This window comes from Carlito syrichta, unplaced genomic scaffold (genome assembly GCF_000164805.1).
Source record: "Carlito syrichta isolate Samal-C Ts95f unplaced genomic scaffold, Tarsius_syrichta-2.0.1 Scaffold313819, whole genome shotgun sequence".
In the NCBI taxonomy this organism is placed as follows: Eukaryota; Metazoa; Chordata; class Mammalia; order Primates; family Tarsiidae; genus Carlito; species Carlito syrichta.
This window is the reverse complement of record NW_007257915.1, coordinates 193,849-211,679: the sequence shown is the minus strand read 5'-3', so window position 1 is coordinate 211,679 and position 17,831 is coordinate 193,849. Positions and strand designations below refer to the sequence as shown.

Here is a 17,831-nt window from a genome sequence, read left to right as displayed (position 1 = left end):
CTTCTTCCTCCCTTCCTAAACCCCTGCTCCCCAGTTTCCTATAGGAAGAAAAAACAGCATGGGGTTTCTTTTCAAAGACTTAAAATAAAAATCCCCAAAAAAGGGACGCTGCTTATAAAACCTTTCAGCGTTGTTTGAAAAAGGAAGCGCGCGCGCGCGCGCACACACACACACACACACACACACACACACACACACACACACACACACACAAAGAGCCAAGTGCGTATATTCTGGCCAAGTTATGAGCCTCTGAGAATGAGAGCTTGAGGCGAGGACTGTTAACCCCATCCACGCCACCAGAATTCGGTCTTTCTCTTTTGGTTTGCACTGCCTGGAAAGCCCTTGGAGTGAGAGGCCAGCCTGCTAGAGAAATCCAGAAATCTGCAACAAAAACGATGACAGCCTGAAACACTCCCTGTGCCAACCTCCAAATTCTCGTCTGTCACTTCAGACCCTGACTAGTTGACAGAGCAGCAGAATTTCAACTCCAATAGGCTTGAATGTGCCTCTGGGCACAGAAGCAGAGCTAACGAGGAAAGGGATTTAAAGAGTTTTTCTTGGGTATTTGTCAGACTTTTATTTCCTGGCTGTGTGCAAAGAGGGGGATTCAACTTCAGCTTTCTACAGAGGTTCTGGGTCCAGCCACCTCCTTGAAGGTAAATTTTAATAAGTTTACTGTGTTGTCTAATTGCATTTGTTAAACTGATTTGCATGATCGGATAAAGCTGCCTCATATTTTCACCTCAATAACACAAAGTCCCTTATTTACAAAAAAAAAAAACTTCTGTGTGATTTATAGCAAAGCTACTTCATAAAGAGTTTTACCATTTGTGTGCATGTTTTCTTTTTTCCTGCAAGATTAAATGGCAAGCACTAATAAAGGATGGTGTTTTTAATGAAGACCAAGAAGAGAAATATAGATCTGCTAATAGCTCAGTAGCATCCAGGTCTTAGTGAAGCCTGAGTCTCGAAATGTGTTTTGCAGAAGTACTTTGCTAAATATATGAAATAAACTGTAAAGAAAGTCATTTTTTAAAATTTCAAACCAAATAACTTATATGTTTTCCATGTTTACATTATCTAAAGTTATTCCATCACTGCCATAGTCCTAGGCAGTATTTAACAGCAATGGAGAAATAGAACATTTGCTTTTCCAAAGGGCAGGAAAATTCTTCTAACACTACATTCTTGTTTGATTGTTCTTAAGTGATTGTGATTATTAGCCCTTTCCAGATTCCCTTGTATAGCTTTATAACTAATTGCTTCTTGTCTCCTAATATCATTTGTTAAGATGCATACATACAGACATCAAGTTTCTCTCATTCTTGACGATGCCTTATTTACAAAAGCAATAAGGGGAAAAGAGAGTTAAAGATCTACAGAGATTATTATGACTTTGTTATAAGGTGCTATCATTTCGGGCTCTCTCTTCTCAAATAAAATAATGCAAATCGTGCTTATTCACTCTTCTCAGGTATTAAAGGTCACCCTGGAGGAGAAAACCATGCTTTCAACTGTAGATCAATACTGTTGAAACTACACACCACGAGGTACTGCGGAAAGAGTATCTCTTTGGCAACGCCTTTAATCTGCAGAGAGGTTAAATATGTCACCTTGGCGTTATATCTGAGCTTGCCTCTGGCCCAGGGCCTAAGCACACTGAATAGAAATGTTCACTCAGTCCAACTCAGCAGAAATCTTTTTTTAAAATTCTCCCCTTTCTCATAGATGTGTGGCTTTATTAGTTACAGTTTACTCATTTAAACCTCGATGGTTATAACTATTAACTATTATTTTTCTTAAAGACACACTTCTTTGGAAAGTTTCAAGTTTATATTTCTGTTCATTCATTAAGATCTAGCAATGCAAACAGTTTATTTCACCTACTTTTCATCCAACCATCTGACACCGCTTTCCATATTTTGGAGAAGAATACATGTGTGTTATGAATCTTGCTTTTTTTTTTTTTCTGAGAATTTTTGCACCACCATTGAGCAATTAGAGGGTTGGAGTTTTCTTTCCAGATCTTTTGAGATTTAATCTCCAATAGCCTCTCATGGCACAGTTTCACTTATCCACTCAGTAAAAATAATAAATCATGATGACAGAAATGAAATGAAGAGTGATATCCCTAGACAACTCAAAAAAATTTATTTCATTTCCTCCCGACTGTTATTTTTACTCGGTTGGCCTGAACATTGCTATTTGAGTCAAGTGTAGCACAATGTCCAGAACACGTTGGGAACCTTTTTCCACCAAAAACATAAACAACTTGTTAAAAGACTCCAGGTGCACTTTGCCCTCACCTATCGCTCTGGAAAGATCATCAGTGAAGGAAAAGAGGACCCCTATAAACCCAGGAGACTTTCCCGATAGGCCTGGCAGGCCAAGAGATGCCCAACCAGGCCAGGGATCACTGGACATCCTCTGTCAAGGGCTGAACCACAATGGTACCACCGGAGGCCAACCTGGCTCTTGTCTTGGCCATCAAAAGATGGGCAAAACTTTAGAAAACAAAGTATGTGGTCTTGAGGTAGGTGGACAGTCTAATCAAGTGAATATGACGCTGGGCTCCGGTTCATCTCTGACCATATAGACCTGGTTTATATCTGAACCTTACGACTAAATAGCTCTATGACTTTGGGCAAAAGACTTAACCTCTTTGTGTCTCAGCCCCCTCATTTGTGAATATGGGATCATAAAAGAAGTAACTGTCTCAGATATTCATTTTAAGAATTCAGATAAGAAAGCAGCTATGCCTTACAGATGAAAGCGGTCAATCAGCAGTCACTGATATGAAGGTAGTGGCCTACCAGTGTGCCCCTAATGAAACTCTGTAGAAAGATAATTGGGTCTAGGTGTTCCCTCAGAGTTTCTTCCTTGTACTTATACATGCTGCTCTGTAATAAGATGTCAAGGTCAGGTTTCTGTCTCCCAGTCAGCACGGCAGAGTGTACAGAGCATGGGCTTCAGAGTCAAATACACCTGGGCTAGAATCCTGACTCTGCCTCTGACAAGCTGAGTGAGCTTACACCGTCATGTCACACCTCCAGGACTCAGTTTACCCATCTGTCAAGCAAAATGGCAATAATAATACTCACACGTGGGGTTGTCACAGAAATCAAATGAGATGCTTATTAAACATCTAGGACAGCACCTGGCAGCATGTGAGACACAGAAAATGTTACTGGTTGCTTATAAGAAATGTCATCTATCTGCGAGGCATCTGTTAAGTACCGGGAATTATTTTTCTGGTAATAACACTGGGGATCAAGAAGCAAATATTCTTTGAATTGTCTTTCTTTTTTAATGCAAAGAAATGAAAACATAAATCTGACACCACTGTGTTCCCGTGGTGGGGCCAATCAACATGAGGTATTTATTACTGTGAGTCTTTTGTGCTGTATCAGTCAGGAGCTTTTGAATGGCCAAGTCGGATGAAACCAAAGCATTTTTTGTTTCAGCTTGCCGCTACACAGAGCGAGAAGTGCTGTTTTGCAGTCCATTCTGTTTTATTGGCCTACTTGGACAGGGGAGAAGGCCCCAACATTTTTTCTTTCTTATCTTTTCTAAAGGCAAGAATAAGGCTTTTGACTTGCTCGAGGGGACATTTTTTCCTCTCTGACTGACATTCAAACGAAAGAAGTTTTGGGGGGGTTCGTCTTTGTTTTTGTGAACCTCTCCCCTGGGTTCCTCACATTGAAATGTCAGCTGCTTTTTCTGGCTGCGTGTAGCAGGACAGCCTGTCGTCATAGCAATGAAAGGGTACAGGGAGACGGCGGCTTCATGACCCGCTCTGGGAAATAACTCTTCGTCTGCTTTAAAATCCTTCTTTAGAAATGAGGGCTCCGGTCCTGGCTTGTTTCTCCTGCCTTACACAACCAACTTATGGACTCCCATGGCAGTAGTTAAATGTTTCCTTTAAAGATTTAGTGAACAGGTATAAAGAAAATGAACAAGGAAATGACTAAAACAATGGCCAGTTGACTGGAGAGCACAGGAGAAAAACAACCAGAAAGGCAAAGGAAGAGACCACTTGATAACACGCACTGCATGGCCGCGTTAAGTTCGTCCTCCATGCTCCCACTGCCTCCTCCCAGCTTCCAATGTGCAGTGGTTCCTGGGGAATCCTGCCTGAGCCCAGATCCTGAACTCGAACTCGCAAATTGTTTTAATCTAGTCTACTCTGTGCCTCTGTCTTCTCATTTGTAAAATAGAGATAATAGCAATCATAAAATGATCATGGGACTTGAACGGCATAGTGCATGTGAGTCACTTGTTACAGTATCTAACATATTTTGGGAGAGAGTTGGAGTCTCACTCTGTTGCCCAGGCTGGAGTGCAGTGGCACAATCACGGCACCACAGCCTTGACCTGTTGGGCACAGGTGATCCTTCCTCCTCAGTCTTCCAAGCAGGTGGGACTACAGACATGTGCCACCATGCCCGGCCAATTTTTTGATTTATTGTAGAGATGAGGTCTCGCCAATTGCCCAGGCTGGTTTTGAACCCCTGGACTCAGGCAATCCTCTCTCCTTCACCTCCCAAAGTGTTGGGATGATAGGCATGAGCCACCGTGCCTGGCCAGTATCTAACATTTTAAGTAAATGTGTGAACAGTTGATGAAATATCCTCAGGAAACATTGCAATACATTATCTATTTGTACCTTTAGTTTGTTCAACAACTTTGGTTGAGGGTCTTTTTATTAGAAAAAATGAAGACGGCTTTGTATTTGAGGACTAATAAAAATGAAGACGGCTTTGTATTTGAGGACACCTTCTGTTTGAGTCTATGCAATTTTTGTAACAGTTGGCTGTTAGGGTCAAGAACTTCAGTTTCCCCCACTTGTGAAATGAAGATAATGGCTAATTCATAAGATTATTGCATGAATAGGTGTGATGACTCACACCTGCAATCCCAGCACTTTGGGAGACCAAGGCAGGGGGATCGCTTGAGACCAGGAGTTCGAGATCAACCTAGGCAACACAGCAAGATCTTGTCTCTAAAAAAAAATCAAAAAATTTGGCAGGTGCACTGGCACAAGATTGTAGTCCCAGCTACCCTAGAGGTTGAAGCAGGAGGATCGCCTGAGCCTGGGAGGTCGAGACGTGGTGAGCCAAGCTCATACCACTTCACTCCAGCCTGGGCAACAGAACAAGACCCCAACTAAAAAAAAAAAAAAAAAAAAGATTGTTGTATGATTAGCTAAAATAATGGATACACATGTTCAATCAGTAGTCATTATTGTTGTAATTATTTTTATGCTTAGGTCTAGCTCTGATAGGAATGGTCTTTTTTAAACTTAGAATCTCCCAGTGAATAAATTATAATTAATAGAATCTGATAGGAATGGTCTTTTTTAAACTTAGAATCTCCCAGTGAGTAAATTATAATTAATAGAGACCTCAGAATTATCATTGCATAAATGTGAGCCATTGACTTTCTAAAGAGAACAAAATAAGTAATTATGATTTTTTTTATTGTTACATTTATAAAGCACGAAGAAGACTCTTTTCATCTTGATTACCAGGGTAAAAGGATTAAACATCTTCCATCTTTAAAGTTTCTGTTTCAGTTTCTCCGGGGTTTTCTAGGTCATGCAACTGGGTAAATAAGTAATGTTTTTATCCTATGTCTCAAACAACTAATGTATTCAGTGTTCAACATCATGCAAAATGCTGGAGTTGCGACAGGAAGTAAAACTAGAGAGAGGCTATGCTCTTGTGTAGTTGGGGAGACAGTCATCAGATGATCACATTATTTTTTTTATGTTTTTGAGTTGGAGTCTCACTCTGTCACCCAGACTGAAGTGCAGTGGCCGCTCCCGGCCACTGCAGCCTCAACCTGCTGTGCTCCAGCGATCCTTCCACCTCAGTCTTCCAAGTAGCTGGAACTACAGGCACATGTTACTACACCCGGCTAATTTTTTTTTTTTTTTAATGTATTGTAGACATGAGGTCTCGCCAAGTTGCCCAGGCAGGTCTCGAACCCACGGCCTCAGGCAATCCACTCACCTCAGCCTCCCAAAGTGCTGGGATTACAGGCTGAGCCACCGAGCCCAGCCAGATGATCACGTTATTAAAAACTGTGCAGGCCCAAACATAAGATAACATCCAATACAAAGCCGCCTTCATTTTCTGATGAACAGATGAACAGATCCTCATGCCTGTCATCCCAGCACCTTAGGAAGCTGAAGTAGGAGAATGGCTAGAGCCCAAGAGTTTGAGACCACTTGGCGAGACCTCCTCTCTACAAAAAAATCAAACAATTATCAGGGCATCATGGTACATGCCTGTGGTCCCAGCTACTTGGGAGGCTGAGGCAGAAGGATCACCTGAGTTCAGGAGGTTGAGGCTGTGGCAGTGCCACTGCAGTCCAACCGGGGAGACAGAGTGAGTCCCCAGTTCCAAAAAAAGGAAGGAAGGACAGAAGCAAGAAGCGAGGGAGGGAAGGAAGGAAGGAAGAAGGGAGGGGGAAGGGAAGGAGGGAGGGAAGGAAGGAAGGAAGGAAGGAAGGAAGGAAGGAAGGAAGGAAGGAAGGAAGGAAGGGAAAAGATCCTCAACCAAAGTTTTTATCCTAACTAAATGTACAAATGGATAATGTATCTCAGTGTATACTTAGGATATTTTATTTCAGATGCTTATTTAAAATGTTATTTTACTTAAATATTTCATACTTATAAACATGACTTTTCCTTTCTCACATTTCAAGAAATGATGTTGTGAAAACTCTTCACATGCATCTTAAACATCAGTGTGTGTGTTCCCTGGGTCCACACTGTGATTATCTAATACAGGCCCATCATCAATCCTTCTGCAAGTGGTTAAACATCTGCTGAGGTTGCACATTGAATCCCCATGCATAAAGCCTCCTCCTACGGTGATGCTCTCCACATTTTAATTGCTTACTATATTGCTTTTGCCAGTGCTCTTTAAAGGGCTTATTTAAAACCACTTGAAACTGTCAGTGTGGCTCTCTAAAATTGTGTAATTCCAGCACTTTCAATAATGAAGTCATACCTCAAGAAGCATGACTAAATCTGCTTTGAATATCTTTATCACCTTCTTCATCCATTTTGTCAAGGTGACCTTCCCAAGAACAAAAATAAGCATTGCTGAAGATCATTTCCAGTCATTTTCTTCAATAGTGCTTTGCTGCTCAAATGTAAAAGATTTTAGAAGCAGGATAGTATAAGGCAAATCCCTCTTTTTTATAGCATGATTTTGGGGCAGGTAGAAAATCCATGTAATATCCAAACACATATTGTATATAATTGAATGCTGAATTATGAGGGCCAAATTCCTCTGTTACAAGAGAGCATGTAAGGGGCCTTATCTCCTCTCAAGGTCACTTACGGCTTTCCCTGATTTGAAGGTTAAAGAGAGGTTAACACCCACGTGTGTGTGCGTGCGTGTGTGTGTGTGTGTGTGTCTGTGGTGCTGGGCATGTGTGTGGTGGCGGAGGTGTGAGTGCTAACTAGAGAATTCTGAGAGCGTGAACATCTTGTGTTCCTGTAGCAAGATGGATCGTGGCCTATTTAAGGAACCGAGGGGCTGCCAGCATCCCCAAGAAGGGGGAAGAGAAGAGGGCAGTGTAAATCCCAAGCAACTCCCCGAAACACCCTCTTCTCTGACCGCTAAGTATATGTGCCACTCTGTTTGATCTGTTTAGTCTTTTCATGTATCTCCTGAACATCTCTGTGGAATTCTGGTTGTCTCAAAGCCCCCACAGGAATGGGCCATGTCTGCCCCTAGCTCGGACCCATGTGGTGGTTGGCTCAAATTAGGAAGGATGATGGGTAGTTGACGGTCAGAGGTGTAGCAAAGTCTGTATCACTCACAGGGCTGGGACACCTTGATGTCAGATGGTGACTCAGCAGAGAACCCAAAAATAGAAGGACGTCTTTTTCATCTTTCAGACAACTTTGACACCATGCCATAGAGCTCCCCCAGGGACTCATTAATACTTTAAGAGTCCTAAAGCATCAGTGCAAACTCTGAATCAGGTAGCAGCAGGTAAACATTAGCCAAATAAGACTAAGGGGTTTGCTCTCGGATAACAAAGCCTTTGACTGTCACATTGAGACAAGGTGAGGCAGTGTTTGGTGTCTGACTATAAGGTACCTATAAGCATCATTTTGTTTACTACATTTCCCTGAAAGGAAATTTTTCCACAGTTATAATAGTTACTAAAAATAGAAGCCTACAGGCTTCCTCTGACATAAACAAATTCAACAGAAGATACCTGGCCTTATTTGGAAGCAGGACTGTACATCCTTTAGGAAATAATAAGCCAAAGTAACAAGAAAAAGACAGAAACAGGGAAAAGAGTCAAGGCAAACTCTCCCTTTTCTAGGACATGTGGTATGTCTTTCTCAGTTTGTTTAACATTTTTTGACCTTTTTTTTTTTTTTGAGTCAAGGTCTCACTCTGTCACCAAGGCTGGAGTGCAGTGGCATGATCATGGCTCACTGCAGCCTTGACCTTCTGGGCTCAAGTGATCCTTCTGCCTCAGCCTTCTGCGTAGCTAGGACTATAGGCACCAGCCACCACACTTGGCTAATTTTTTTTTATTTTTGTAGAGATGAGATCTCACTTTGTTGCCTAAGCTGGTCTTGAACTCTTGGGTTCAAGCAATCCTCTCACCTTGGCCTCCCAAAGTGCTAGGATTACAGGTGTGAGCCACAGTGCCCAGCCTGTTTGACTTTAGACAAAGAGTGATAAACAGATCAAATTGTAATCATCTGCTTGAAAACCAAAAACACTGAAGCAAGTTTTCTTGGTCTGGAAAGGCAGAAGGAGGACTTGAAAGTTTTTCTGAGACTGCCAGAGAAGGAGCCAACGACTGAAGGGTCTTGCCTCCTGGGGAACTCAAGGCGACATGAGGAAAATTCATCTAGAAAGGCTCGAAGCAGTAATACCAGCATTAAAGTTTCCCAGGAGCCATTAAAATGGCCACTATAAAGGAGGAACTCTGTTCCTCCTTTCAGAGGTATGGGTGACTGTGTTTGCTCTAGTTCTGCATTCAGACAGCTTGTCAGCACTTGGGAGAAAAGGAAAGAGAACGGAGATAAAAGGAGAGAAGAAGATAGCAAGACAAGAGGTGCACAGTGGAGACAGATGATTTTGCTAAGTAGATTTACGTGGCAAGACAATATGCAGAGCTTCAAAAGTAAAATGTATCTTTTAAAATTTAAATCTAAATTAGCCAGGCGAGGTGACTCATGCCTGTAATCCCAGCACTCTGGGAGGCAGAGGTGAGAGGACTGCCTGAGTTCAGGGGTTCGAGACCAGCCTGAGCAGTTTGGCAAGACCTCGTCTCTACAATAAATCAAAAAATTAGCCGGGCAGAGTGGTGTGCACCTGTGATTCCAGCTGTTTGGAAGGCTAAGGTGGAAGGATCACCTGAACCCAGCAGGTTGAGGCTGCAGTGGCCATGAGCATGCCACTGCACTCCACCCTGGGTGACTGAGTGAGACTCCAACTCAAAAAAAAAAACCAAATTAATTAAGGTCTAAAAAACCACAGAAACTGAGAAGAAATTAAATTCAAATATCTACTTTGACCTAAACATACTCTAATTTAAATTTCTAGAAAATACTATAGAAACTGAAATGGAACCAACTACAAAAAAGAATGCAAAAACGTATTCTGGTTGTTTGTGCAAGTTCACTACCAACTCTAGATGGAAAATGATGTCATAGGGTGGGCCAAACCTTAGACAGCCTCCCCTTCTTTTGAAGATACAAATTTCAGGATCTAGTGACAGAGATAAGTCAGATGGTTTCACCAGAGAAACATCCTATGTTCTCTACCGAATGCAATGCCCAAGCAGTATTTAGCTATTAAACTACCGTTTTTGGCCCGGTGAGGTGGCTCACACCTGTAATCCCAGCACTTTGGGAGGATGAGATGGGAAGATTGCTTGAGCCCAGGGGTTTGAGACCAGCCTAGGCGACACAGCAAGACCTTGTCTCTATAAAAAATTTAAAAATTATCCTGGTGTGGTGGCATGCACTTGTAGTTCCAGGTACCTGGGAGGCTGAAGTGGAAGGATCGCCTGAACTCAGGAAGTCGAGGCTGCGGTGAGCCGTGATCGTGCCACTGCTCCCCAGCCTAGGTGACAGAGTGTGACTCCAACTCAAAAAAAAAAGCATAGTTTTCACCCTCAGTTTGAAGGCCCACACTGACCTTGGAAACCCATTCTGCCGTGCCTGTCAGGCCCTCTTTTACAGGTTTGGCTGAGCTTCACTTCCAGCTAGGTGAAAGGACATTTACGCCCCTTTCCTTGTTTTTCCACAGACAAGAGTTTATGGAATGCTGAGAAATCCAATTACAGCTTCCTTTCATGGTGAAATCCAATTACAACCTCTCCCATGGCGAAAACCAATTCTTGTAACACAGAAAGAAACTGAACAAAGGCTTCAAGCAGGGGACATGTCTGTGTTCTGTCTTCTCTGTTAGTCAACTGTGCAGAAAGGTGGCAGTGACCTTGGCTTGCCTCGCATAGGAACAAAGGTCATAATCTATGACCACCCACACTCCCATAAAAAGGAAAAATATCTTCATATCTGATGCCAGGAGTTCTGGGCATTCTTTCAAGGATCCCTTAGTGAGGGAAAGCAAATTTTGAGGCAACACCTGCTCCTTCCACATACACTTTTTTTTTTTCAGTAAGATGACTTTTTTTTCCTTTTTCTTTTGGAGTTGGAGTCTCACTCCGTTGCCCAGGCTGGAGTGCAGTGGCACACTCAAGGCCACCCCAGCATCGACCTGCTGGGCTCCGGCAAAACTTCCACCTCAGCCTTCCAAATAGCCAGAACTACAGGCTCGCACTACCACATCCGGCTAATTTTTTATTTATTGTAGAGATGTGGTCTCGCCAATTTGCGCGAGCTGGTATTGAACCTGCAGGCTCAGGCAATCCACTCCCCTCAGCCTCCCAAAGTACTGGGATTACAGGCATGAGCCACTGAACCCGGCCAAGATGACTTTTCTTATTGAACTTGGAATGCCATGTTAAACAAGAAAAAACATTCGTCAGTTGTTTAGGCAAACATCCTCCCATAATCTGTTTCTGGCATCTTTCAGCCAACCTGTCTGCTTGAGGATACTGAGAAATCACAATGCTGCTTGGAGGCAGGTCACCCCAAATTCCTCAAACCTAACTGAGATAAATGGGGACAGGTCTGAGAAGACTAGTTTATGGAAATGCAGATTTTGTAAACCCTGGCACAAGCCTTTAACTGCTGGAATAATAAAACTCCTAGCCACATTCTCTTCAAATCTCTGTATCTTCTGCATAATCACTGCGCTCTGCTGAATATGTATAAAATGTAGATTTGCAGCTTATAAAGAACAAATGTGCAAATTTCTAGAAGGAGCATTCGGTTGACTAATAGGTTTTTAATTGAAGAGGAGTGAAATGGGAGGTGATAGTTCATTACCTTTAAAAAAAATAGGTTAAATGTTACCCCAGGTTTGAATAAAGTGCTATGCCCACAGATTAATCCACCATTCAAAGTGACCCTCACCCAGGCTCGGTGGTTCAGCCTGTAATCCCGCACTTTGGGAGGCTGAAGTGAGTGGATTGCCTGAGCCCGCGGTTTCAAGACCCACCCGGGCAATTTGGCGAGACCTCATCTCTACAATAAATCAAAAAAAATAACCGGGCTTGGTAGCGCGCACCTGTAGTTCTGGCTACTTGGAAGGCTGAGGTGGAAGGATCACCGGAGCCCAGCAGGTTGAGGCTGCGGTGGCCGGGAGCGTGCCTCTGCACTCCAGTCTGGGTGACAGAGTGAAACTCCAACTCAAAAAAAAAATCAAAGTGACCCTCAATGTCTTAGAAAGCAAAGCATTTTTACTATATTTGATGTAACTTGAGTGGCTTAATTGCCTGTATAATATGATGGGGACCCAGTAGAAGATAACCTGAGAGCTACAAAAATCATTGACTTCATGATAAGTCAATAAAAACCTGTAACTAAACCGGGCTCGGTGGCTCAGCCTGTAATCCCGCACCTTTGGGAGGCTGAGGTGAGTGGATTGCCTGAGCCCACGGGTTCGAGACCCACCTGGGCAGCGAGACCTCATCTCTACAATAAATCAAAAAATCAGCCGGGCATGGTAGCGTGCGCCTGTAGTTCCAGCTACTCGGAAGGCTGAGGCAGAAGGATCTCCGGAGCCCAGCAGGTCGGGGCTGCGGTGGCCGGGAGCGGCCACTGCACTCCAGTCTGGGCGACAGAGTGAGACTCCAACTTAAAAAAAAAACAAAAAACCTGTAACTAGGTTTAAGACATCACGTTTGGTGAGATGTTCATGCTCTCTTACCTCACTGGAGCCATTTTTAAATCTCAAGTCATTGGTTCATGGATTTGCCCAACCTTTTACCAGGGACCAAACAGCTTAATGCTAAGTCTTTCTAAATCAACACAGCATTCTGTTGGAATTCAGAAGAAACAAAACACAAATGCTGGACCTTTTCCTCTCTTTTTTCTTCCTTGATCACCAGCTCCAACTAACAGTAAGTTTTGAGGACCTTACAAGTAGATTGCAGTTTGATCTCTTTCTGGAAAAACTTTTCAATAATACTAGAAACTTTTGTTTTAAACTAGATAAACATTTGGTTCAAACCTAGGTACTTGCAGTAATCTTGTATTCAGTAGCTTTTTGGATAGGTATGGGTGGCGGGGAGAGAAGTATCAGCACCAGTTCACTGATTAAAAAACAAACAAACAAAAACACCAGCTGTTTGATGTCAACTTGTGATCAGAAAGCTTTTTTTTTTTTTGAGTTAGAGTCTCTCACTCTGTCACTCAGGTTAGAATGTGTAGCACAATCATGGCTCACTACAGCCTTGACCTCCTGGGCTCAGGTGATCTTCCTGTCTCAGTCTCCTGAGTAGCTGGAATCCCGAGTGTGTGCCACCATGCCTGCTAATTTTTTGCTTTTTTGTAAAGACAAAGTCTCGCTATGTCACCTAGGCTGGACTCAAATTCCTGCACTCAAGCGTTCCTCTTGCCTCGGCCTCCCCAGGTGCTGGGGTTATAGGCATGAGCCACTGCGTTCTACCTGAAAACACTTTCAAGTCATTGATTTCAAAAGAAAATGTTTTCTTAAATTTTAAAAAGCGCTCTGGATTGGCGTGTATGAGGTTCCTATAGCCAGCAAACCGGATATTATTAACTTTTTTCCTTTCTCACAAAGCGACACACAAAAATCCAGCCTATGCTGATGCTAGGTTTGGTTCTTTGTTGTTTCATTTTTCTCAAATCCTGAGGGTTTGGACGGCGGCCACGGTGAGGCATAATGTTGTGGTCACAGCTGGAGGTAGCTGACTTGCCTCCGAGCTCCCTCGCACCTTGACCACAGGCTCATGTCTCAGGGAGTCACAGCCTAGGTCTGGAGTGTAGTGTGTACATTTGAGCACTAAGCATCCAAGAACAGTCATTGTCCAAAACAATTAACAACAGATTCCTTTGTGCAGTATTATTCACCAAAAATACAGCTTTGTTTCAATTTAGCTCATTAGACCACTCTTGGCTAGGCAAATTTCTCTATGTTCTGGGACTAACCACCCAAGAACAGTGTTTTCAGAATAAAGTTTAAAATGCTCAGTCAGGCTGAGCTAATGAGTTGGGCGTCTTTTGGTGTGGGGAAGGGCTGGAATGGAAGAGAAAGAACAGAAGGATGAATTTACTTCCCAGGAGGCCAGATAAATCCTGATGTCATAACACTTTAGAGATTGTGTGAAATGAGAAAAGGAAGAGTCCTATAGACTGACAAGTGCCATTTTTGAACATAAAATGTCAAATTTCTTTCTAAAGCTCTTCCATTCCATGGCATCTTCAAATCTTGTGATTACATCTGCAAAATCATCTTTACTGGGTACTGATCACATTTGGATATCTTGTAGCTTCTGATTTTCTCCAAAGATGAGGACTGCTATTCTCTATTTAAAAAAAAAAAAGACTGAGCACAGTGGCTCATGTCTATAATCCCAGCATTTTGGGAGGTCAAGGCAGGAGGACTGCTGAAGCCCAGGAATTTGAGAGCAGCCTGGGCAACATAGTGAGACTTCATCTCTACAAAAAATGCAAATACTAGCCAGGCATAGTGGCATGTGCCTGTAGTCCCAGCTACTTGAGAGACTGAGGCAAAAGGATAACCTGAGCCCAGGAGGCTGAGACCATGTTGAGCCAGGATCATGCCACAGTACTCTAGTTTGGGAAACAGAGTGAGACCCTACCTCAAAAAAACAAAAAATGTACCCCAGCTAAGGCAACTTTAGAAAGGCTTATTGGGCAGTGCTGAGGGTAGGAGTCACCTTTGTTGGCAGGTCATCTGAAAATATTCAAACTCACTAATTCTAGATTTTGAATCAAGGGTTGGATTCTCCAGGACTCAGCAAGGAAAAGATGATTCCAGGCAGGAAACTCAAATTTCTGAGGACTCAGGTGATGCTTCTGCCTCAGCTTCTCAAGTAGCTGGAACTGCAGGCGCATACCACTGGCTAATTTTAAAAGTGACTTACCAAAGTTTAGGCAGGATGGAAAGAAGCCACAAGGGATTGTGGGGACAGGCCAGCAAGAGCTGTGCCAGCACCTGCAAGCAGAGAGAACCTTATTTGAACCCCAACAGGAAATGGTCAGTAACAAGCGGGGCTGTCGTCTTCAAGAGAGGGACATAGTCACAGGGAAGGAGCTAAGAAAAATATGCCCCAACCCCATTCTCCTTCCTCCAATTCCTTCTGCCAGGGCTTCTCACTGGCTGAGCCCAGTGGAAACCACTGGGCTAGAACATCTGAGAACACCATTCACACAGGCCTCCGGGCAGCCCAGGGTACAGGAAGGGACGTGGACACCGAGTGTGTAAAGGAGCAATTGGAAGAGTCTACATATGACAAGGCTGAGGGTCTTTTGTTTTTTTAGAGGGAGGGGTCTCGCTCTGTCACCTAGACTGAAGTGCAGTGGCACGATTATAGCCACTACAGCCTTTCACGCCTGGGTGTAAGCAATCCTCCTGTCTCAACCTCCTGTGTAAATGGTACCTGGCTTGGGAGAGGAGGAGTCTTTTCCCAGGGTAGAAGAGGAAGAATTAACAGCTATGGGCCAGCTGTGGGCCAGCTGTGGACCAGCTGAATCTTTTGCTTGCTTGAGGGAAACTCCTAGAGTTTTCCTCTGAAAGGATAAGCTTTAGGATTCACTTTTTTTTTTTTTTTTTTGAGTCAGGATCTCACTCTGTCACCCAGGCTGAAAATGCAGTGGCATAATCACAGCTCACCACAGCCTTGGCCCCCAACTAGTCTTCATTTCCCCTGGTTTAGGGTTAGGCACCTTTAGTGATGTTATGTGTCGCCTTGCTCCCCTTCCCTGGCAGTATCCTGCTACTGTTCATCCCTCCCTTACAGTATTGTGACAGATGTTCAAGACCCACTTATATGTGAGAACATGTGGTACTCAGTTCTTCATTTTTGTGATAGATGAAAAATTATGCCTCTTGGGCTCAGGAGGTCCTTCCACCTCAACCTCCTAAGTAGCTAGAACTGTAGGCATGTGCCACCATGTCCGGCCATTTTGCGGGGGGAGGCAGCAGAGATAAAGTCTCACTATGTTGCCCAGGATGTTCTCAAACTTCTGGCCTCAAGTGATCCTCCTGCCTCAGCCTCCCAAAGTGCTGGGACTATAAGTATGAGCCACTACACTGGCCCTCACCCTGCTTTCAAAGAACTCCTCAAGCCCCAGTCATAAAATCCATTAGGATTTATGAAGAGAAGACAAATAATGAGTAACGGCACCCCAGTGGAGCAAGCAAATGTTTCTCCTACGAAATGTGTCAGCCCTCACCAAGGTACACAAGAAGCTTGAACCTTGTGCTGAATCCTGAAGGAACTTCTGCTGGGACTGAGTGCTTTCACTAGTGTTTCACACAAGAACAAAATATTCATCAAAGCACTCCATTATTCCTCAGAGGGCCCCAACACCATGAGAATGAGGCTACTTGGAACTCTTCTTAGGTATTATTTGCTGTTTTTCTTAATCCTGGAAGAGAACTACCCCTCCCCCCAAAACCCCAGTGAATAATTCTTGGTCCATTCACAGAGCTGAAAGCACTTGAAATTCTTCTCCCAACTAGCAGAATTTAACAACTGACTTACTCTATTAACAAAAGAGGGACCATTGCCACTGAATCCAAAGAAGTTGTATATTATACTGGTGGAGTTTAACTAATAAGGGAAATTTAAATAAGAGCAGTCAGAGGAGAAAGCCAAGAACCAGGCATTCAGGGGAAATAAATTACAGGGTGGAAGAGAACAAAATAAATTAAGGGGTAGAGAGAAGAGCTAAAGACAGAAAAATAATAGGATTAATCTATCTGATCATTTTGGGATGAGACTTGAAAAGACGAGTTGTCATGTTTTTCTCTTGTTGTTTTATAAAGATGTCGGGTACAAGTCTGGATTAGGTACATAAGTAGCTTATGTGCAGGTAAAGTTTGGGCTCCCAACTGGTCCTCATTTCCCCTGGTTTAGAGTCGGGTACCTTTAGTGATGTTATGTGCTGCCCCCCCCCCACCCTGGCAGTATCCGCTACTGTTGATCCCTCCCTTATAGTATTGTGATAAATATTCAGGACCCACTTATATGTGAGAACATGTGGTACTCAGTTCTTTGTTTTTGTGATAGATCACTGAGTATGATGGACTTTAAATCCATCCATGTTGTTGTGAAGTCCATAATTTTGTCCTTCTTTATGGCTGTGCAATACTCCATCAGTATGCCTATAGTTCCAGCTACTTAGAAGGTTGAGGTGGAAGGATCTCCTGAGCCCAAGAGGCATAATTTTTATCTATCACAAAAACAAAGAACTGAGTACATGTTCTCACATATAAGTGGGTCTTGAAATGTACCACATTTTGTTTATCCAATCCACTTTCTATGGGCAGCACGGTTAGTTCCACGTTTTTGCCATTGTGAATAGAGCTGCAATGGCCGCCATTGCAATAGCTGCAATAAGCAAGCATGTGCAAGTATCTTTTTTGTACAATGATTTGAGTTCCTCTAGGTATATTCTTAGAAGGGGCATTGCTGGGTCATATGGAAGGTCAATTTCTAGTTCTTTTAAAAATCACCACACTGTTTTCCATAGAGGTTGAACTAGTTTGCATTCCCACTAGCAGAGTTGCTGTGAAGTCCATAATTTTGGTCCAACATTTATTAATGTTGTCCAACATTTATTAATGTTGACCATTCTTACTGGAGTTAGGTGGTATCGCAGTGTGGTTTTAATTTGCGTTTCTCTGATGATTAGTGAGACTGAGCATTTTTTCATACGTCTGTTGGCTGTTTGTATGTCTTTTGAGAAGTGTCTATTCACGTCTTTTGCTCACTTTTTAATTAGGTGGTTGTTATTTTCCCTTTTGGCTCATTTGAGTTCCTTGTAGATCCTGAATGTTAGACCTTTGTCAGATACACAGTTAGCAAATATTTTTTCCCATTCTGTGAGCCGTCTCCCTGATCTCTTGATGGTTTCTTTTGCTGTGTAAAAGCTTCTCAATTTGATGAGGTCCCACTTTGTCTATCTTGTCTTTTATGGCATGCACTTAGGGGTCGGCTGCCTGTTCCAATGTGCATAAGGGTGTCTCCTGCATTTTCTAAGATTCCTATAGTTTAAGGTTTTACATTTAGGTCTTTGATCCATTTAGAGTTGATTTTTGTGTGTGGTGATAGATAGAGGTCCTGTTTCATTCTTCTGCATGTGGTCAGCCAGTTTTCCTTGCTCCATTTGCTGAATAAGGTCTCCTTTCTTTTTTTTTTTTTTTTTTTTTTTT

At 42.9% G+C, this 17,831-nt stretch overlaps 1 protein-coding gene across 2 annotated transcripts in view; it reads left to right on the top strand.

Annotated features, from left to right (window-relative positions):
- The first annotated feature begins 217 nt into the window (after positions 1-217).
- Positions 218-17,831, top strand: part of SPARCL1 (SPARC like 1) — a 57,781-nt gene continuing 40,167 nt past the window's right edge. Inside the window, exons 1-2 of one of the 2 annotated variants that reach the window (XM_021718827.1) lie at positions 226-659; positions 13,402-13,408. The gene's annotated coding sequence lies outside the window, so the exon portion shown is untranslated. Of the gene's footprint in view, positions 660-13,401; positions 13,409-17,831 lie in introns of both variants that reach the window. The other variant, XM_008070594.1, reaches the window with a different exon arrangement.